Source organism: Puma concolor, chromosome B2 (assembly GCF_028749965.1).
Source record: "Puma concolor isolate L17-30 chromosome B2, mPumCon1.1.hap2, whole genome shotgun sequence".
Lineage (NCBI taxonomy): Eukaryota > Metazoa > Chordata > Mammalia > Carnivora > Felidae > Puma > Puma concolor.
The window spans coordinates 40,394,252-40,416,314 of NC_141671.1; the positions used below are offsets into that span (position 1 = coordinate 40,394,252).

The 22,063-nt window shown below is 46.0% G+C and overlaps 2 long non-coding RNA genes across 2 annotated transcripts; one reads left to right on the forward strand and one right to left on the reverse strand.

Moving 5' to 3' along the window:
• Window positions 1–5,812, forward strand: LOC147580939 (uncharacterized). The gene is made up of 3 exons (XR_015251227.1): window positions 1–203; window positions 5,033–5,105; window positions 5,613–5,812. It is a non-coding gene; the product is annotated as an uncharacterized LOC147580939 (long non-coding RNA).
• Window positions 5,813–8,293: 2,481 nt separating this feature from the next.
• On the reverse strand, window positions 8,294–18,592 carry LOC112862311 (uncharacterized). The gene is made up of 3 exons (XR_003223794.2): window positions 18,277–18,592; window positions 16,620–16,735; window positions 8,294–8,975 (listed from the first exon to the last, which is right to left on the reverse strand). It is a non-coding gene; the product is annotated as an uncharacterized LOC112862311 (long non-coding RNA).
• Window positions 18,593–22,063: the final 3,471 nt, after the last annotated feature.

The following is a 22,063-nucleotide window of genomic DNA, read 5'->3' on the forward strand; positions in this document are numbered from 1 at the left end:
ACAGTAGTTAATCACAGAATTCATTAACTTAGTGATTTTATTTTTTCACATAGATGTCTTGAATCTGCCTGGAGTCCATCTTTGTATTTAGTGTTAGGCAGGGATCCAGTACTTTGGGCTGCATGGACTCGGCCAGTTTTCTCAAGGATGTCTACCAAATAATGGGCCCTTCACCCCATCGATTCGTGGCGCTTCCTTATAAGGTATGTTCCTGTGTATATATGGAGCTGTCTGGAAGTCTAGCCTGTGCCATTGTCCATTTGTCATTTCTTGCTGTTCCAGCACCTAATGTCAGTTGTATTACTTAGTAGTAGGTCTTAATATTTGGTAGGATGAGTCCTATCTTTTTTTTTTTCACGATGGACATAGCTATTTATGCATCTTTATTTTTCCATATAATTTTACAGTAAGTTTATCAAGCTCTCTAAAAATTAAACTGGGATGTGGGGCGATCTGGCTGCGATATGTCACCCATCACTAGGTTTGATTTGGTTGATCTGGCTGGCTAGGCGGGTGTTCCCTTTCTCCCTGACTGCCCCGTGAGTGTCCCTCCTGAAGCTGCTTGCTTGGTCAAAGAGGATGACTTTCCCCAAAAGAGGAGGACGGAGGCCCGTTCTTCCCTCAAGGGCATAGAGTAGCTGTGCTCCCCTGCTAGAGGCTCCAAACAAACTCTCAAGGTCTATTTGAAGGAGAATGTAGGGTGGTCAAGCTTCCAAGACTCCAGACACATCCAAATGAGGTGCATGTGTCAGTCTGCCTTTCTTTGAAAAAATAAAAAATAAAATAAAATAAAATAAAATATTAAACTGAAAGTGTGTTTCAGATTACAGTTAGAGACTTATAATTTGGGGGAAATTGACATCTTATAATATTATTGTCTCATTCAAGATCATAGATCATTTGTATTTATTCAGATCAAAGTTAAATTAATTCTTCTTTAATACATCACAGATTCTGTTGCTACTATGAATTGTATCTTATTTTGATTAGATGTTCTAGCTGATTATTTCTAGTGTACATAAACACTTTTGATTTTTGTCAGTTGATCCTATATCCGGAAACCTTGCTAAGCTCACTCATGAGATTGAAAAGCTTTTGGATTCTACTTATTTTTTCTAAGTAGATGATGCCAGCATCTCAAATCGTGACAGGTGTCCCTCTTCCTCACTTCGGCCCTCCTTATGGCTTTGGCCAAGACCTCTAATACTACATGAGGCATTGGCGGTAGCTGTGGAAATCCCTGATTTGAATGTATACTTTCTTTACCTAGTTATATTTACTGTAGTCATTGTTATACAGTCTTGACCAAATTATTTCTTCCTATTTCTAGTTTATTAAGGTTTTTTTAAATAATAACAAATGTGTTGAACTATTCCGATGCTTTCTGCATCAGTTTACTTTCTTCTTGTAGTTTATTGATTTAGTTCATTTAGATTTCCTGAAGTTAAACAGTCCTTTTGGTCCTGTGATAAAACCCACATGATCATAGCATTCGTTTTTTTTGTTTTGTTTTTTTTGTTTTTTTTTTTTACCACACTGTTGACTTCAGTTAGCTAATATTTATTTTGGTTTTTACTCTATGCTCATCAGAGATATAAACCTATAATTTAATTTTCTTGTTTTACCTTTTACTGGTTTCAAGATAAGATGACATTAGCTTCTTGAAATGCTGCTTTTTTATTTTTTGCAAACATCTTGTATAAAATATGAATCAAATGTTTCTTTTTTTTAAAGTTCTTTCTTTTTTTGTAAATGTTTATTAATTTGTTTTTGATAAAGAGAGAGAGAGAGGGAAAGGCAGAGAGAGGGAGAGAGGATCTGAAGCAGGCTCCACGCTCAGTGCAGAGCCCAACACAGGGCTCAATCCCACAACCCTGGGATCATGACCTGAGCTGAAATCAAGAATCAGACACTTGGGGCACCTGCATGGCTCAGTCAGTTGAGCATCTGACTTCAGCTCAAGTCACAATCTCACGGTTCGTGGGTTTGAGCCCCATGTCAGGCTTTGTGCTGACAGCTTGGAGCCTGCTTCAGATCCTCTCTCTGCCCTTCCCACCCCCCAAATAAATAAACATAAAAAAAAAAAAAAAGAATCAGACACTCAACCAACTGAGCCAGCCAGGCTCCCCACATGTGGCAAACTTTCTGAGGCCCAAAGTATTATACTGTCAAAGTCCCAAAGTATTATGATCTCATATTTGAGTGACAGTTTGGCTTGATATAAAATTCTAGGTATAAACTTCTTTTCTTCAGTCCTTTAATAATTTTACTCAACTCTCTTCTGGCATCCAGTGCTCCTCTTAAGAAGTCTAATGTAGATCTAATTCTCACTCTTTTGTCAGTGATCTGAAATTCTTTATAATTTACTCTTTGTCTTTGATGTTCTTACACAAGATGGGATGTTCTTTGATGGGTTTAGGGCTGTGTGTGTGTGCATGTGTTTCCTATTTGCCCCTCTTGGCAAATTTTGAGTCCTTTTGGTCTGAGATCTTTCTTTTTTCTATAATTCTGAGAGATTTATATTGACTTTTTCTTCAAATATTTCTTCCTTTCCATCTTTTTTCTTTCGCAGGGATTATTAGTAACCATATGTTGGATGTTTCATGTCTCTTCACTCCTCTTTGATTCTCTTTGATTCTTTAATCTCTTAATGCTTTACAGGAACTTTCTGGGAGAATTCCTTGACTTTTCTTCCAGCTCATGCTCCAGCCACATCTGCTTTTTTTTTTAATTTTTTAAAAATTTTTTATTTTAGAGAGAGAGAGAGCACAAGCAGGGGAAAGGGGCAAAGGAAGAAAAAGATAGATTCTTTTTGTTTTAATATTTTTTATTTATTTTTGAGACAGAGAGAGACAGAGCATGAGCAGGGGAGGGACAGAGAGAGAGAGACACAGAATTGGAAGCAGGCTCCAGGTACTGAGCTGTCAGCACAGAGCCTGACGTGGGGCTTGAAGTCACAGACTATCAGATCATGACCTGAGCTAAAGTTGGATGCTTAACCGACTGAGCCACCCAGGCACCCCAAGAAAGATAGACTCTTAAGCAGACTCCATGCTCAGCACAGAGCCTGACACAGGATCGATCCCACGACCCTGGGATCATGTCCTGAGCCCAAATCAAGAATCAGATGCTCAACTGACTCAGCCACCCAGGTGCTCCTGCTCTTTATATATCACATATATTGTGGTCTTTATTTCAATCATAATATTTTTCACAACTATTATTTTAATTTAGCAGTGTTAATGGTTCTTGCTCTTGATTCATGTAATTTATGTCTTCCCTTACCCTTTTAGGCATACCACTAATATTTACCTAGAATTATTGTGCTGTCAATTGTCATAGTTCTCCTTCGGATGGTCTCTCTTGTTTAGTATGGTGTCACTCTTCAAGGTAGTAGTTCTCCTAAGACACCAAGTTGTTTTGACTTTTGAATTCAGATTCCTCAGGGGTGATCATATGCCCAGTCTGGTGATAGTAGAAGAACGGAAGGCTAAATCCTTCTACCTAGTAAACTTTAAAAGTGGGAGGGGGGCCTGGGTGGCTCAGTCAGTTGAGCCTCTGACTTCAGCTCAGGTCATGATCTCACGGTTCGTGAGTTGGAGCCCCGAGTCGGGCTTTGTGCTGTCAGCACAGAGCCTGCTTTGGATCCTCTGTCCCTCTTTCTCTTTGCCCCTCTGCTGCTTGTGCTCTCTCTCTCTCTCTTTTTCTCTCTCTCTCTCTCATTCTCTCAAAAATAAACATTTTTAAAAAGTGAGATAGGTAAGCCCTAGAGCACAAGGGTACCCCCTTGTATACCCACATTGCTGCCATTCCTATCCTCTGTCCAGGGTTTCACCTTTAAATACTTTGGGAGATCCTCTTTAGTTTCTAACCCACCTGTCTTGGAGTTTGGAGAATGAAGGGGTTAGGGATCAAATGCCCATAGGCAGTTGATCATCTATCTTCATCAATACTCCACTGCTTTTGCTGGCCACTTGATCCCCTAGAGCACCTGTGACCTAGGCTTTTTCAGCCTACTTCTACAATGAAGGGGAGGTTATGATGGTCTCAAAGCTCATGACTGCAAGAGTCAAGAGCAGAAATCAAAAATTTCTTCTCACCTGTTTTTTTGCTGTTTCTGGCTACCATCTGCCCGTCTGTGGTCACTTTCTACACCTACCATTTGCATGCCAGTACAGCCTCTGGCTTCCACATTATGTGGGTTCCACTGATCTCATTCCAAAAATCCCATGTCTAACTGAATTTTCTACAGTTCTTTCAGAGTTAATGACCTGTATCCTCCTCCTTATTCCTCTCTCCCCAATTTTGAATCTGAGCCTTGGGGACTCCTCTGTAGCACCCTGTGCTTCAACCACCTTGGAAAGAATACTTGGGTCCCCTTTTCCTGACTCTGATACATGTGCATGAGCTATCGGGCCATCCCTTCCCAGGACCCTCCCTTCTGGTGTTGGTGAAACCCTTGCCTATCTGAGCTCAGAGCCATTGAGAGAGGGTGAGTAAGAGGTTCCCTCTGGAGAAGTGATCAGAACTAAGGAGGACACAAAGAAGGTAATTAATGCTCAGGGAACCAGAATAGAGAATACTATTGGCCTTCAAAAACCTTGAGAGGAAATGGAAAGGGGACACAGCTAGCTCTTTAGGGTCCCTCAGGCCAAGGGTAATTGATGCCTGGGATCTTTGTAATCAGCTGAAGTCTAGACTGGCACTGGGCTCAAAAGGGAGCAGTTTCTCCCCTGAGCTGGTGGGAAACAAGGGGATAGGGCTAGGACACGCGACGGTACAGGGTCTTCCTGGATAGACTTGCCTCCTAGGACACCCAGCCAGCCCTCTGGTCACAGAGCCACCCTGCTCCTGGCCCCAACCCTGACCTTCACGCCCTGCATCTCACCTGAGGCCAGGAGTACAGCAGGACAGGTGGGCAGGAGCAGGTGTAGGGCTCCCCAAGCCATGCTACCCCAGTCTGTTTCTGAAGATGAGAGAAGGGGCGCCTCTGGGGAGAAGGAAGCATAACATAAGCCTGATTCTGCCCCAGCTTCCCAGCATCTCTGAGCCAGAAGAACCGAGAAAGACCAACACCTTGATTGGAGAAGTGAGTACCCTGACAGGTAGGCTTTGTGGGGAAAGGGGAGGGAGGAGCAGCCAGGCCTGAGTAGGGGATCACCACCTGCAGGGTCTGTCTCTGGGCCTAGAGACCTCAGTCCTGCCTTAGTGGCTGTCTTTTGCCCAGCTTCTCCCCATGTCTGTCATGCCACACCTTCCACCCCATCACATTCCTCCACTGTTGCTGCAAAACGCTCTGAGAATGCCCAAGAAGAGAACCATAGTGAATGAAGAGGCCATTCCTCTATTTTTTCTCTCCATGCACTGCTTGTAGGTGGTCAGGGGGCCATGGCATCCCCCTGGTACCCAGAGCAAGACAGGGACTCCATACCCAGGCATGGAGTCAATGATGTGTTTTCATCCTGGGGTTTCATCATTAGGATGGTCCCTGGGAAAGGTGGGGGCCAGGGGAGGAGAAGCACTGAGCATGGGTATCAGAGGGGAAGGCAGAAGGGATGGGTCCAAGGAGGGGGGGGCTCAGCACCAGCTCCATCACTTCTCATTCTCTATAGGCGCTCCACCAACATTGTTTGGAACAAAACTTGAGTGGGTGAAAGATGAAAAATGTGTGTGTAAAACATGCAGAAGAAAAGACAGCCAACGTTGGAATGAACTGAGCAACGAGATAAATAAAGTGGTAAAGTGTAAAATAACTATCCGTGAGTCCATATTGATATAAATGAATGACTGAATAAATTTACAGACAAGTGAATTCCAAAAAAGACTTCCAAATAATTTATATAGATACTCTGTCCTCAAGGCTGGCGGGGGGGTGGGGGGGGGGGTGAGGGCATAACCCCCACCCCTTGAGTGTGGGCTGTCTGTGGTGCCTTCCTTCCCAAAAGAACAGCGTGGAAAGAGGGAAAGAATAACTTCGCAGTGGACAAACCTGGCAAGCACCATCTCAGCCCCGTGATCGAGATTGAGACCAACCGTGATAATCATGTGGGTCGTAGGTACTGCCACCATGATCTGATGAGAATGGCATTTCCCTCTGTGGTATCCTCCCAAACCCCTAGCCCCATGAGAGAAAATATCAAACAAGTCTCAAATGAACAACAGGTATTTTTTAAGAACTTGGTTTGATTGAGGCACAAAGGACAGCAAACGCGGCCATTTAAGGGATGAGTTTATCTAAGGTCAGCACACCGACCATGTGTGGGGCCGAGTGTGTGCTGAACTCATATGGCTGGCTTTCCCAGTTGGTTATAACCTAGCTCTTCCTAGGTATGTTCAGTCTTCAGAGAGTCCTGTTCTGGTAAAACAGGATTGTCTCACCTCCCTGAAATGAGTGGACACCCTGGTCTGCTCAAGGCCACACATGTTCCTGGATCTCTCTGCTCTGGTCCTGCTGTGGAACTAGGCCCCAGAGAGCCCCCAGGAGAAGAGTAACAGCAGAGGCAGGAGGTGGGAAGTTGGAATCTCTGAAGAAAATCAGCAGGAGGCCTGGAGCCCAAGCTCTCACTGGCCCAGATCAGAGGGGACAAGATGGAGGAGATGTCTACAGCCACTTCCTGTCTGTGACCACATGCTCTCACCACGGAGCTAATGTGAGCACTCAGCTACCCTTCATTAATTGGACTTCTAGACTCTGTTAGAGGCCTCAGCTTGCATTAAGACCCCACAGTCTGTGCCCACCCGTGTCTCTAGCCCCCAGTGTGTCTGGTCCCCCCATAGCCCTAGTCCTGACCGCCATGCTGGTCCTGCCTCAAACCATGCTGAATGCCTCCCAAAGCTGCTCCCCAACTAGCCTCACAGGCATCGGGCCCCAAGGGGGTCCTCTTGCAAGAAGCTGGTGCAGAGGACTCTGGCCTACAGCCACCAGCCCACTCCCTGTATGCAGTGTCTGGCTGCTTACAACGGTACCTGACCCTGTGCTGTGTTCTGTCACTGCCCTACTGTGGACACTCTTCGTTCCTCTCCAGACAGACTGTGAGTCCCCTGAAGGCCAGGCAGCTTTTTTCATTTACTGCATGAGCCTTGATTTGCTCAATGCTGTGGCATCGTCCGGACATGCCCCTTAATCTGATGGGGAAGGGACCATGGAGCACATCTCCAGCCTCTTGCGGAGACTGAGCTGCAAAGCAGGTCAGTGACTTGTCCAAGGTCTCACGGAGATGTCCCAGCTGAGCCAGGGTGCATTTGAACCCTAGCCCCCAACACACACCCAGTGCTTTGCTCACTGATAAGCAGCCCTCATCCACCCTGGCTGCTGGCAGCGTGTCCCTGTCATCCCTCCTCCAAATGGGCTCTATTTGCCCTTGCAGACCCAAGGACAAGGCAGCATTGGGGAACACTCGGTGGGGAAAGAGGGGAAAGGATCGAGGCACCAAAATAATATGAGCCTATGCACCCTTTCTTTGAGAATGAAAAATTAAAAGTGTGAGTCTCTTTTTACTGCTTTAATTGAATGGAAACTATAAACCAAACTACCCAGGTGTAAAAGTACCACGTGCTATAAAAAGTTTTAATCCATGTTAATAAGCTAAGTTTATAACAAGGAACTGAAAGCTTTGTTAACCCACTGGTTCTGTTGAAGGAAAAAGCTTAAAAGTAGGGTTGTCTGACAGAATTTCCTGCTGCGGTGGAAATGTCCCGAATCTTCCAGCACAGCCCCATAGCCAATAGCCACGTGTGGTCATTGAGCGTCTGACATGTAGCAGGTGCCACTGAGGAACTGAATTTTTATTTTTCATTTAATTTAATTAACTTAAATGTGAAATAGCCATGTGTGGTTGGTGGCTAGAGTGTTAGCACAGCTTTTGACAACTGAGGTCAATTTGAACAACACTCTGTCCTGCTAATGAGGGGCAGACTTCTTTGTCGTGTGCTGTTTGTGAAAGTCGAAACTATAAAGCTAATAGAAGATCACGTATGAGAATATCTTTGCACATTTTCTTTTTTTTAAATTTTGTTGTTGTTTATTTCCGAGAGAGAGAGAGACAGAGAGAGAGAGAAAGAGAAACAGAGAAAGAATCCCAAGCAGGATTCGAGCTGTCAGCGCAAAGCCCATTGTGGGGCTTAAACTCACAAACTGGAGATCATGACCTGAGCTGACACCAAGATCTGACACTCAACCAACTGAGCCACCCTGGCGCCCCTCTTTGCACATTTTCTAAGAGACTATATTCAAAATATCATCGTGCTGCAGATTGGGAAGTACATCTTAAATAAGATCATCAAACCCAGGTCATAAAGGGAAAACAGGTGGATTTAATTACATGGTCGCCCGCTGGCTTCCCAAATATCAGCAACATGACCTTCAGAGAAGAGAAAGCTGAGTTTATTGCTGGTGGCGGTCAGGGAGAACATCGCCTCGGCAGAGCTGCGGGCAGCATCTTAGAGGAAGGCAAGGTCAGAATTTATTGAGAAGTTCAGTTCAAGGCAGGCTTTGCATAGCAGGGGCTGCACCAGGACTGGGGACAGATGGCAATACAACCCTCCAGGATTGGCTAGGAACAGCAAGGTGAGGCAGTGGAGGCAGCGATTCAAAGATTCTTAGGGTGCAAACGACCTCTTGATGCTCGCCACATTGAAGAGTCACTGGATCTTCCAGGAAGTTTCTATAATGAACAATGAAACCATTTGCCTGGGCGAGAAAATGCCTGGAAAAGTAAAGTAATACTAACCAGAACAGTGGAATAGCAAAGGCGCGTTAATATAGACGGTGAGATGTGGCGAAGATGTGGCTTGTAGTTACAAGTACTTTACGCTCACAGCATAAACATTCATTTTCCAAGCGAAGGCTATCGTGGACAAAAGCAATGTCGGCGAACAGCTCCATGTGGACCCTGGCCTCCTGCCTGCAGCCACAGGAGCCATGAGGGTAAAGGTCTACAGCTACTCAGAGTCGGGACGGACGCACTTGTCTCTTCCTAGAATGAGAGAGAATGTCGGTGGTCGGTGAACACAGGCCACTCACCACCACCTGATGCCCCTGGGAGACAGTTTCTCATCACCTCCCGTAATGTGATAAGGGAAGAGGCATTCTGCTGACCCCTCAGAACAGAGCTGCAAGCCATAACACCCCTGAGTGGCAGTCGCCAATGGGTTCCTCAGCAGCCGGGTATCACACGGCTCGAGGCAGTTCTCTGACCCCTTTTGTTTTGGTGTATGGGACAAGGACCCCACGGCTCATTGTACCTATCTTCTTCTTTTTTTTTTTTTTTTTCATTTGTTTTAACATTTCTTTATTATGGAGAGACAGAGCATGAGCATGGGAGGGGCAGAGAAAGGAGGAGACCCAGAATCTGAAGCAGGCTCCAGACTCCGGGGCTGTCAGCACAGAACCCGACGCGGGACTCAAACTCAGACTGCAAGATCATGATCTGAGCCGAAGTCAGATGGCTAACCAACTGAGCTACCCAGGCACCCCACGGCTCATTGTATCTTCTGCACCAAATCACTGAGGCTTGGGCCTGGGCTTGGCTTGATGTGTGTTGCCAGGTAACAGATGAGAGCCTGAGGGAAGCTATTTGCAGTGTCTACAACTGACTATGAATGAATATCTAAATGAGCCAAGAGGTTATTAAGACTCAGCAAGCAGAACATGGGGCATCTGGGTGGCTGGGTCGGTTGAGCTTCAACTCAGGTCATGATCTCGTGGTCTGTTGAGTTCGAGCCCAGCATCAGGTTCTGTGCTGACAGCCCGGAGCCTGGAGCCTGCTTTGGATTCTGTGTCTCCCTCTCTGCCCCTTCCCTGCTCGTGCTGTCTCAAAAATAAATAAACATTAAAAAAAAATTTTTTTAAAGAATCAGCAAGCAGGAGAAAGGAAGTTCAACAGCAAAATGATCAGAAGAAAGTGTTGTAAAACAGTAAAAATCCAAATGCCTAAGAAGCCCACGGATAGATGTTTGACCTCATCAGTTATCAGAGTTATCAGAGAAACACTCAGGTGAAAACACTGAGCTTTCACTTTGTACTCAGCAGACTGGCAGGAACTAGGAAGTTGAGTAGGATTCAGTATTGATGAAAATGTGAGAAAGTTCTGGAACTTCCACGTGGAATAAATGTGTGACTATCCTACATTCAGTGTCCAACTCCTGAATGCGTACTCTATCATGGTTACTCTTGTTTGTGTCCTGTTTAGGAAACATTTGCCCACTCTAAGGTCCTATTTTCTGTTTTCTTTTAGATGCTTTATTGTTTATACCTTTCATTTTTATGTCTATGATCCATTTTAGTTAATTTTGTGTATGGTGTGAGAGAAAGGTAAAAGCCTTCCCCCCCCACCACCACCACCCGCCCCAGGTGACTGTCCCATAAACCATCACCATCTATTGGGAAGACCAACCTTTCCCACTGAATCACAGAGGCACCTGTGTGGTAATCAGGCGACAACATATATGGGTGTGTTTCAACACAATGGAATCATACAAGGACAGTGTCAGAAGCAAGATTGAGTGAAATTTATAAACAGAGTTATAGTTTTCAAAACTACAGTTAAAAACAAACATGCGTTGGGGCACCTGGGTGGCTCAGTCAGTTAAGGGTCCAACCTGGATCAGCTCAGGTCATGACTTCACACTTCATGAGATTCAGCCCGTGGGACTCTGCGCTGACATCACAGAGAGATGCCCTCTCTCCCTCTCTCTCTGCCCCTCCCCCGCTCATGCACATATGCACACATGCACTTTCTCTCTCAAAATAAATAAATAAATGAATAAATAAATAAATAAATAAATATTTAAAAATATAAATAAAAATAAACATGCATTAAAGATTCTTTTAAACTCATATTCAGTGAGTGAACCAGGCAGATGTTAGATCTGGTTAGAAAAGGAAGTCAAGAAGCATATATTTATATGGAGGAAAGCAATGTTGAATTGCAAGGGGAAATAAACCAGTTTGGTGTTTATTCCCGCCCTCCCCCACCTCCATCCACAGCAGGGGAAGGAAGAAAAGGACAGAATCTGCATGTCTGTCACTTACCTACAACTTACATAACTATAAAATAGTTCCCACTGAATCAGAAACAGAGAACCGAAGGGAGAGTGTGCTAGAGACAATGCAGTTTTCCACTAAAGTGCACATTATATTCTATTCTATAATAGAATGAAATGTGTATCGGGCACCTGGGTAACTCAGTCGGTTGACTGAACTGAAGCTAGCTTGGGAATAAACTTTATATTGTTTAGAAATGCCCAGAAGGGCGTGGATGAATAGACAGAGCACAGAGGGGTCTGAAGGGAGTGAAACTACTCTGTGTGGTACTCCAGCTGTGGGTACATGTCAGTGCACATTTGTCCATACCCATAGCATGGACAACGCCAAGCATGAGCCCTAAGGTGATCTATGGGCTTTGGGTGGCACTGATGTGTCCATGTAGATTCATTGATTCTACCACTCAGGGACAGGATGTCCATGGCGGGGGAAGCTGTGTATGGAGGGGTGGGCAGGGGTTAGAGCGGAACACTGTACCGTCTACTCGGTTTTTCTGGGAACCTAAAACTGCTCTCAAAAATAAAGCCTATTTTTTTTTAATGCCCAGAAGAGTGATGGTCTTGCCATAGGCTTTAGCAGGGGGCCAATGAGGTCTCTAGCCAAGCAAGGCTGGACGGCAGTAAGAGGACAAATATAAGTGTCATCTGAATTACACTTTGTGAGTCCCAGTTGTTGTACTTAACACAGAAATCAATTGCCATGCCCTTGGTCTTGATGACTCCCCCTGGGTTTCTTTGCACCCAGCCCTCCACACTCCCCCACCTGGTACTGCTTTTCTCCCTCTGGGTAAGAGAGGGGCTGGGCAGAGATCTCACAAGAGAAGTTCAGGAAGCCTCTTATTTACCACTGAACAGAGTGGAGTGTGGTATTTGTTAGGGGAGGAAGGCATGCCTGTCAGCTCCTGGAAGGTTAAGTCTGCTTCCCTGGGTGTGCTGTGTCCTGGGGACACTCCAGGAGGCTGCCTTGCCTGAGGATGGACAGAAATGAACAGTATTTGAAAATGATGCGTCCATGTCAGCCCCGGCCTGCATCTTCCTCCCTCCTCTGAAGGAAAGGCTGGATTGCCAGTAGCAAAAATCCTCACCCCGCCCCTTCCACCCTTCCGGGGAGCCAGCCCAACACCATTCACCTCACCCCCAGCGGGGGGCCCTGCCTCCTCTCCAAAGACTTCTGAGCACAGAAGTGAGGAAAGTCAGGGGATGGGTTCTAGGGAACCTCTGGGAACCTCTAAACCCACATCTGCAGCTGTTGCCTGTGTCCATTCATTCATCTCATTCATTTCCACCCAAGCCTGTCCCTGGCCCTCACTCGCCTGAGCGAGCCCCGGGCTTTCTGGACAGAGGCAAACAGGACTGAGAACAAGATGAATCCACATGTCAGAACAGTCGCCAACACCGGCAGGTCCTGGGAAAGGGCGAGCACTGGAATCCTAGGTTTGACCCCCCAGAGTCCAAAAGGGTGGGGATCTGCCTGCTCCTGGCCATGAGAGCAGCCACACAGGGGTTCGCACCCTTTGAAGATGAGGCCTCTACTTTTCCCAGGATCTTAACCCTGACTCTCACCCCAAAGGAATCTACCTGGTCTCCTGCGCCTAACACCGCCCTTCTCCAGACTTCCTGCATAGCTGCTGGGTCACTCTGCACCCAGACCCTCACTCCTCCCCTCAGGGGGCCTAGGAAAAGCCCTTTGTGTGCCCCATTGCTTATAGGACAAACTGCATGTGACTACATGGCCTTCAAAGCTCTCCACCATTTGAATTTATGGTCCTGCGTTAACCTTACCCTCTTCTCGCCACTCAGCCCAACTGTCTACCTCTGTAGGCAGCACACTCTGTGCATGCATTCCCACAACTTGCCCCTGGCATGGAACACCACTCCCTTTGTGCCTTCAGTGTTTCTCCTCCTCCAGGTAGTGTTTTCTGACCCCCACCTCTGGCCCCCACTCCCCAGCAAGTCTGGGTAGGAACGGACTTCTGTTGATCCCATTCCTTTGACTCCAAGGAAGGAAGAGGCTCTTGATTACTCAGATTCCACTGCACCTGGGCCACTTTTTCCAGGTGGTGCCTTGTAAGCAGGGGTATAATACACCTGTATGTCCTTAGCTCCCCAACCCCCAGCTCCTCTCTCCTCTGGGGCTGGTGGATGGGACTTTTGCTGCCTTGAGGTGATGACATTCAAGGCTTGCACTGGGGCTTCAGGATAGAAATAGAAACAAAGGTCATTCCTCCTGCTAGGGTTCAGGACTCCCTTGGCCCACCTGGAGCAGGAGAAAGTCCTCCATGGTCCAGCCTGGCTCTCCGGCGTCCACACGTGGGGCCTGAGCTGAGGGCCCCAACTAAGCCCTTACACTGCTTTACTCTGGCCTCCATGTGACAACCCTCATTCAGACACAACTTACTCTGGATCCAGATTGCCTTTGTTGGTTCTCTTGGCTAGTGCCATTTTCTAGAAGAGATAAAAAGCCTTTCTGAGCCTTGACTGACACTGGGTTCCTACTGGGTGCCCAGATAATGCTTGAGGAGGATGGGTCAACATATCCTGAGTTTGCCAGCCTATCTGCACAATCCAGCCGACTCAGTCTGAGCCAGAGAGGGCCCTTCTTCTCCTACATGCTGAGTGGCCTTCTCCCAAGTTCGTTGCCATGGGACTAGACTCTGTTTGGGAGGGACAAGCAGGTCAAAGGTAGGGGCGTTCAACTGCATCCATTCCAACCCCCCAAGGAACAAGGTAACAGGGAGTGCCCAAGGTCACTCAACAGACAAAACCAGCACTGGGACCCTCATTTCCTGACTCCATTCCTATATATCCTGTGACATACAGCTGGTCTCAGCCTTCAGGGTCTTTCAGCTCTCAGCACCCACGCCCTCCCAGACCATCACAGTCACGTGATTGCTCATCTGCCACAATAGTCCTTCCGCCCTTGCTTCTGCCCCAACATGGAACTTGCCCATGAGACCAAGAACCTCCCTCCTGCCCTCCAGGGCCCACCTTCTGTCCTCTCAAATTCCCATTTCACACCTCCCTTCCTACAGTGGGATTGGGTGGACAATGTTATCACCTCCAAATATTCCCCCCCCCCAATATATTAAGTTTCTTTCTGTGGTTGGCAACTGCCATGCCCTCCCTCACCTGGCAAACTGAAGAAAAAGTCAAGAAGAATAGAGAAGGATTCCCCACAATCCACTGAGGGAAAGTCTATCTCTGGGCACACCAACCCCTCCCCAGAAAGAAACCTTTTTAGAAGATTATATTTTGTTTCCCTTGTGAGACTAATAATTCCTTCAGGCAGGAGCAATCTGTATTAGACTCGGTTTCCTTAGCCACATTAGCCTGAAGTTGTCTGCAATTACTGGATGAAGCTACTATTTATTAGTCCTCCACAGCATCTTTTGTGGCTTGATGAAAGTAATTATGTTTACATTTATCTTGTACTAAACTTGATACACTTCTCATGCAAGAGTCTGGGCTCAGTCACTCTTGATTATTTTTCTTGTTTTCTTTATTAAGATTTGAGTAAAGGAACCAGGCGGAAGGATGGATTCGGACCTGGTGGGCCCATGCCGTCTGCTGGTGTCTGGGGTGGGCGAATTCTGCCAAGTGTAAAATATAAGGCCTTTGTTTCTCTGAACTCAATAAATACAGAAGAACCCAGAGAAATGGAGCCATTGAGTATCACCGTGGAGGAAGCCAGAAAGGGGTGAGAGACTTACTCAAGGTCACTGAGGATGTTCAGGGCACAGGGAGAATGGGAATTGGGCCAGCACACCTCCCTCATCCTGTTACAGCCCCCACCTCCCTGGGTGAAGAGAAGGTGTTAGTGCTTCCACAGCATCCAGACACCAAGACCAAGTCAACAAAATGTCCCTGGAGTGCCTGGGTGGCTCAGTCGGTTAAGCGTCCGACGCTTGATTTCGGCTCAGGTCATGATTTCACGGTTCATGAGTGCAAGCCCTGTGTCAGGCTCTGCACTGATGGTGCAAAGTCTGCTGGGGATTCTGTCTCCCTCTCGCTCTGCCCCTCCCCTGCTTGCTCTCTCTCTAGCTCTCTAAACAAATAAATAAAAATAAACTTAAAAAAAATAATAAAATAAAATGTCCCTGAGTAGAGGGCAATGAAACCCCTTAACTGACCGCATAAATCCTTTGCAACCAGCCGGTTAATTACTGGGTGTCACTGGATGTTTCTAAAGTCCTGGGGAATGACTATATTCTATGACGTGCGCTCAATATCTTCCCTCCGTCCTGCCTACAGCCCCATCAGTTTGCATGGTCAACTCTTTATTTCCAGATACTTTGCAGTCCGATTTAAGCCCAGCCCTCTCATGATAGTCACATATTGGGGTTAGCAGGGCGTGGGCCAGCAGTGTCTTGTGCGGTGGAGGCCCCTCCAGCCCACCAGCTCCAAAGGGGAATGTTTCTCAAGAAGCCTGAGACAAAATTGTCGGCCTCACCTTCCCAGCTCTGTCTCCCCACGTGGGAAGATGGGCTTTCCAATAAACTGGCGGTGTCCCCACCAATAAGAAGCAACTCAAGGTCAGTGAAAGGCCCTTCATTTTGCTCTCTAGAATCTATCCCTCATCCACTACTTTTTAAATCCCTTGAGAAAGGGGGCAGCTTTCTATTGGCAAACTGGGCCCATTTCCAGGATTCACCAAGAACCATCCAGTCAAGGCGGGTTTCTGTAGGATCCCAGCTGCACCAAGTACCCGCTGAAAGATATAGCAAGTAACCTGACTTCTTGGAGCCTCCCACCCTTGTACCATGGGGGCAGCAGCACCTATTTCATAGAAGGGAGATGGATGAACCCAGTACTTGGCACAAGTCGATGCTCAGGTGTCTAGTTCCTCTAGCAGGTTCTCTGACGTAGAGTAAGAGAATTTTTGAGATCACCTAGCCCAACTTTCTTTTCTCGACAGGTGGGAAAGCTGAGGCTGAGAGAGGAGCTAGGTAGGACTTTCGCAAACTGACAGAGTGGGCGTGGAAGAACCCGGTGCACTGCTTTCAGGTCTGGAGCTTTTCCAGTTGCTCTCTCTGTGCCACCTGGCATCCAAAGCAGCCCTCTCAGCCTGTGGCTGAGGCCAGCCTCCGAAAAAGCCATTCCTTTCCTGTCCAGGGTCTCGCTGCTTCTCACCTTTGCACTGTATCAGCCAAATCCATTTGGACAGGACATGGGGGTTCTGAGGTCAACCACACACCAGTGCAGTCCTAAGTCTTGCCACTGGAGCCCTGCCATTGTGACCTTGAATATGGGTTCCGTGGGACAACCTTCAACAGGTATCCCTGGTTTGGGCCAGTTTAGGTCTTTGCTTCTTTCTTTTCTTCTCTTTCCCTTTTTTTTTTTTTTTAATATTTTTTTTTTGGAGAGAGAGAGACAGACAGACAGACAGATAGACAAAGCAGGCTCCAGGCTCTGACCTGTTAGCACAGAGCCCAATGTAAGGCTCCAACTCACAAACCGCGAGATCATGACCTGAGCCAAGACCAAAGCTTAACCGACTGAGCCACCCGGGCGCCCCTGGGTCTTTGTTTCTAAGTGTAAGAGCACACCACTGTCTCTGGGGGGCGCTGGCTCCTCACCCGCTGCCAGGCCTTCAGGCTGGAGTAGAGCATGACACTTGAAGAGCAGGCTGTGGTCAAGGTCTCTCCATCTAGCAGTCACTTTTGTTTGTCCTCTTCACCTACAGCTTGGAATCCTAGAATGAGAAGTCAAAGTGTTGCACTTGAGCAAATGTTCCTTCCACCATCCCTACATCCACAGACCCCACCACAGATACAAGGTCGCAGATCAAAAGTATTAGCAGCTCCATCAAGCACTTAAATATTTAAATATTAATATTTAATAGTATAAGTATTTATTATTATGATTATAAATATTAAATATTAATATTTAATAATATAATATTAAATAAATAAAATTATTTAAATAAATAATTTAGGATTTCTGTAAATTATTTTGAAATGGTTCAGCAATTTTATATATACATATATATGATATGCAATTGTATAGTTATATATCATGATATAATATAAACATACATATTTATAAATATACATAATATGTGTTAATATATGTAATGAATTAATAAATACATTTATATTTGCAATTAACATATTTATAAATATGTATCTCAGCAACGTACACACATATGGAGCAAATAATGCAAAATATCAATTATGGTTGAATGTTCTGACCTAGGTAACAAGTTTACGGTGGCTATTCTTTCCGTATTTTGTAGACTGAAAAATTTTAACAATAAAATGGTAAAAAAAAAAAAAGTGAAAGAGAACTTGACCCGTTTTACAACCCATGTTCTATTCTACCTGTGCTTCCCCAGACACGGCCCTGGCTTTCCAGCACCCAGTACTTCATCCCAGCCCCTGCCGTCCCCAGGCTGAGTGCTCTCCCCCACTCCTCTCCACCCACATCCACCCCTTCTGGTCCTAGAGGGAGTCTACCTAGACAGTTCCACCTGCGCTCATCTCCTTCCCTTTTCAACCCTCAATACCTTTGATCACCCTGCCCCTGTTTCCACTACCACCCCCACCACCATCATCACCCACCATAACTTTTGTTAAGCACTGACTATGCTCTAAATACTGATCATTAGAATTGTACATCAGTCTGCTGTTTAACTCTTAGGAACAACCCCCTTAGGACAACACTTAGGTACCATTTACAAATAAATATTGAGGACCCTGAGGTTCAGAGGGGTTGGAGGACTTCCTGAGAGCACAAATGTAGAAAGTGGCAGAGATAGGATTTGAACCCAGCTCTGTCTGATTCCAGAACCCTCTTTTCCACACTGCCTCCCTGTGCCTTGCTAGAGGGACTTCACCATATTTTTGTGTTCATGCTGTGGCTTTGCCCTTTTGTTATTTACCTTTGCCTTCTACTAATGCCTCCTCTACCTCAGTGCCTGATTCCTTTAAGGAGAGACTGTATCTTACACTTTCCACCTCCCAGGAAATCAACACTGCGATAAGAGATTGTTCAGTTCACTTCGTGTAGTTTTCTTAACTTCACGGTGTACTGTAGAAAGCTCCAGATTCTGTTTCATCACCCAGTTCCTGCTGGGACAGGGTTAACCAACAGTCTGCGTCCATTACCTTCTCTTCCCTTTCCTGTGTCTAGCCCACACCCCGATCCCATTCAGTCTCTCCTAAAGAAATGAGAGAAACCCCTCTTAGCAGTACCCCTTTGGCCATCTCCATTCCTCCCCCTGCATCTCCTTACCCGAGGCTCAGAGCAGCAGCAGCAGCAGTAGCCATGGCCACCCCAGAGCCCTGTCCCCTCCATCCTATCCCAGGATCCACTGGGTACTGGCTGTCCCAGGGCTCTTCCCATTGTTGGAGGATGTTGCCCCTCAGGGATGTCTTCCATGTTCCTGGAGAGGCTTGACTATTACTTTGCAGGTGAGAAGGGAAGTGTGAAGAGAGAGCAGCTCGGGAAAATGCAGAAGAAGAGAAAAGAGCAAACACTGCCCTTGTGACATCTTCCTTCCTGCTGCTATTACGTCACTGCCCATTAGTCAACACTCAATAGCGTCCTGTTCTCCACCATGCCAAGTCTGGACCCACCCCTCCATTCCACTCACTTCCTCAGGTCGCCAGGACATTCCATCCCTGGCCACTGACCACTACATCCTGCACCCCCTACCAGTTCCCCCTATCTGGAATGACAGCATGCATCCAAATTTGGCTTGTCCTCCAAGACGGAGCTCAAACCTTTCTGATGATCTGCCTTCTTTAATCTTACTCCACACCACGGTTCTCAAGTATGGGCACGTGGCTAAATCACTCAGGAGGCTGGCAAACATACACATGCCTGAGTACCAACCCCCAGAGATTCCAATTTGCTCGGTCTGGGAAAGCTCTGGAATCTGCATTTTAACCAGCAGCCCAAGGGTTTCTGAGGCAAGTGGTCCAAATAGACAATGCCTGCAAAAGCTCCGTTTGAGGTCAGACGGGCCCCAAGGCGTTCGTCAGGCACCCGTCCTGTGTGCAAGTTGTGCACATCCCTAAGCTCCCAGCCCAGGCAGAGGCATGAAGCCCGCAAACATGACAGTGCTAGCAGTAACCACGACAAATCAGATATTTGTCATCTTTTGGTTCTCCAGCACCCAATACCTTCTCCACCTGGGGGACATGCTTCAGTGCACGACTCTCACTAGGGCACAGAGCTCTACTTCCTCTACTATTGAGGGTGGAGGCAGAGATTTCTCCCGCCCCTCTCCCCAACATCTATGTGCCACACATGTGACTTGAACTAAGTTTGGCCAGATGCAATATCCTGTCCAGGATTCTGGATCCTGAAGGTGTGATACAAGATGCAGAGCCAGTTGGAGATGGCTGTCACAGAAGAAGTTTAAGCACTGAGGGCCCAGGAAAAACATGGTGCCAAAGACAGGGTGACTTCAAGAGTGCAAGGGCAGGGGCACCAATGGCAACATCACTAGATTGTGTGACATTGTGAATTATAAGAAATACGTGTTTGGTCATTCAGATAATCAAAATATATTTCTCATATATATTTGGACTTCATCCACATCGTCTGGATCATAGCTCCCAAAGTCCTTGAAATTTCATGAGCCATTAGAGCAGTGGGAGCATCTTTTGTCATATTTGGTCTCTTGTCCTCACTTCCTGGAAACACTTCAGAGCCATAAAGGTGTCATGGATGTCCTGTTGTTCGTAACAAGCCCCTTGCTGCTACCTCTGAGTTTGTCAATGTGGTGACTTTTGGAAATCCTGGAAGGAATGGGGCTGTTTCCTGGGGAACTAGCCTTGTGACAAGGGTTGAAACTTTCAGTTCCACCCCCTGATTTCTGGGGAAGGCAGAAGGGCTTGAATCAGTCACAAATGACCAATGAGTTCATCAATCATTCCTGTGTAATGGAGCCTCCATGAAAAAAAAAAAAAAAAAAAAAGGAGGGGGTTTGGAGTGCTTCCAGGCTGGGAAACCAGAATGTTTCCATGTGCCACTGTGCTGGGCGCCAAATTCCATGGGGACAGAAACCCCTTTGTTCAGGACCTTGCCTTATTTATTTTTCTGGCTGTTGATTCATACCCTTTAATAGTCTTTTATAAAACCCCAGTAATCTAGTAGGTAAAATGTTTCTCAGTTCTGTGAGTTTCTCTAACAAATAGATGGAATCCAAGGAGGGGATCACTGGAACCTCCCAGAGCAGGTAGATCAGAAGCACAAGTGATAGCCCGCGCTTGTCAATGGCATCTAAAGATGGGGAGGGAGAGTCTTGTGGGACTGAGCCCTCAATCTGTGGAATCTGATGCTATCTCTGGGTCGATAGTATCAGAATTGAGTTGAATTTCAGGACACCCAGCTGGTGTCCCAGAATTGCCTGTTGATGTGGGGAAACCACCCCTCCCGGAACATTCACACACACACGTTGGAATTGGGTGCAGAATTCTAATCGGTGATCCAACCCTTTGACTGTCTCATGCTATGACCTTAACTGTGGCCTCTGCAGTCTGTTGCCTCTTGGTTTCCCCAGGTAGACTTCTGCAGTCTGTCCCTGTGTGCACTTTTATTCTCACTCTGCCTTCCTCCTCTGTCTGCTCTACAACTCCCCTGTAGCTCCCATGCTCACCCATGAAATAGATGTTCAGGCCCAGCCATGTCTTGCAAACTCTAACAGATTTAAATCAGTATTTTCTGATTTTCTACTTCTTCTGTTCTGAAAGGGAGAGAGGCCTATTTGTGGGCCACCATCCCTGCACCTCGTGTGACACAAGGACAAGGGGCATTTAGACATAGGCAGAATTCCACCATGGACCATTCTTTATGGCTTCCAGGCCCTTGGTCTTCAGCAAAGGAACTCTAGCCTTTGTTCTTGCTAGTAAGTAGTGACTTACTGCTCATGTGGCCTCATTCTAGTCACATACTTCTATTTTTTTCACTTAACATTTTATTTTATTTTATTTTATTTTATTTTATTTTATTTTATCTTAGCTTATTCTATTTTAATTCCAATGTAGATAACATACAGTGTTATATTAGTTCCAGGTGTATAATGATTCAACAGTTCTATACATTACTCAGTGTTCATCAAGATAAGTGGACTCTTAATCCCCATCACCTATTTCCTCCATCCCCTCACCCACCTCCCTTCTGGTAACCATCAGTTTGGTCTCTATAGTTAAGAGTCTATTCCTTGATTTGGCGCTCTCTTTCTCTTTCTTTTTCTCTTTTTTTTTTTCTTTCTTTCTTTCTTTCTTTTTTTTTTTTTTTTTTTTTTGGCTCATTTGTTTCTTAAACTCCACATATGAGTGAAATCATATGGTATTTGCCTTTCTCTGACTGGCTTATTTCGCTTAGCATTATACTCTCTAGGTCCATCCTTGTTGATGCAAATGGCAAGATTTCATTCTTTTTTATGGCTGAGTAATATCTATTGTGTATCTACACCACATCTTCTTTATCCATTCATCTATGGATGGACACTTGGGCTGCTTCCATAGATTGGCTATTGTAAATAATGCTGCAATGAACTTAGGGGTGCATGTATCCATTCAAATTAGTGTTCTGTATTCTTTGGACAAATATCTAATAGTGTGAGTCCTGGATCATAGGGTAATTCTATTTTTAATTTTTTGAGGAACCTCCATATTGTTTTCCACAGTGGCTGCACCAGTTTGCATTCCCACTGACAGGGCAAGAGAGTCCCCCTTTTTTCTCATCCTCACCAACACCTGTTGTTTCTTGTGTTGTTGATTTTAGCCATTCTGACAGGTGTGAGGTAATATCTCATTCTGGTTTTGATTTGCATTTCCCTGATGATGAGTGATGTTGAGCATCTTTTCATGTGTCTGTTGACCATCTGTATGTCTTCTTTGGAGAAATGTCTGTTCGCATCTTCTGCCCGTTTTTTTTTCTTAAATTTTTCATGTTTTTATCTATTTTTGAGAGACAGAGAGTGAGCAGGGGAAGGACAGAAAGAGAGAGAGGGAAACACAGAATCCAAACCAGGCTCCAGGCTCTGAGCTGTCAGCACAGAGCCCGA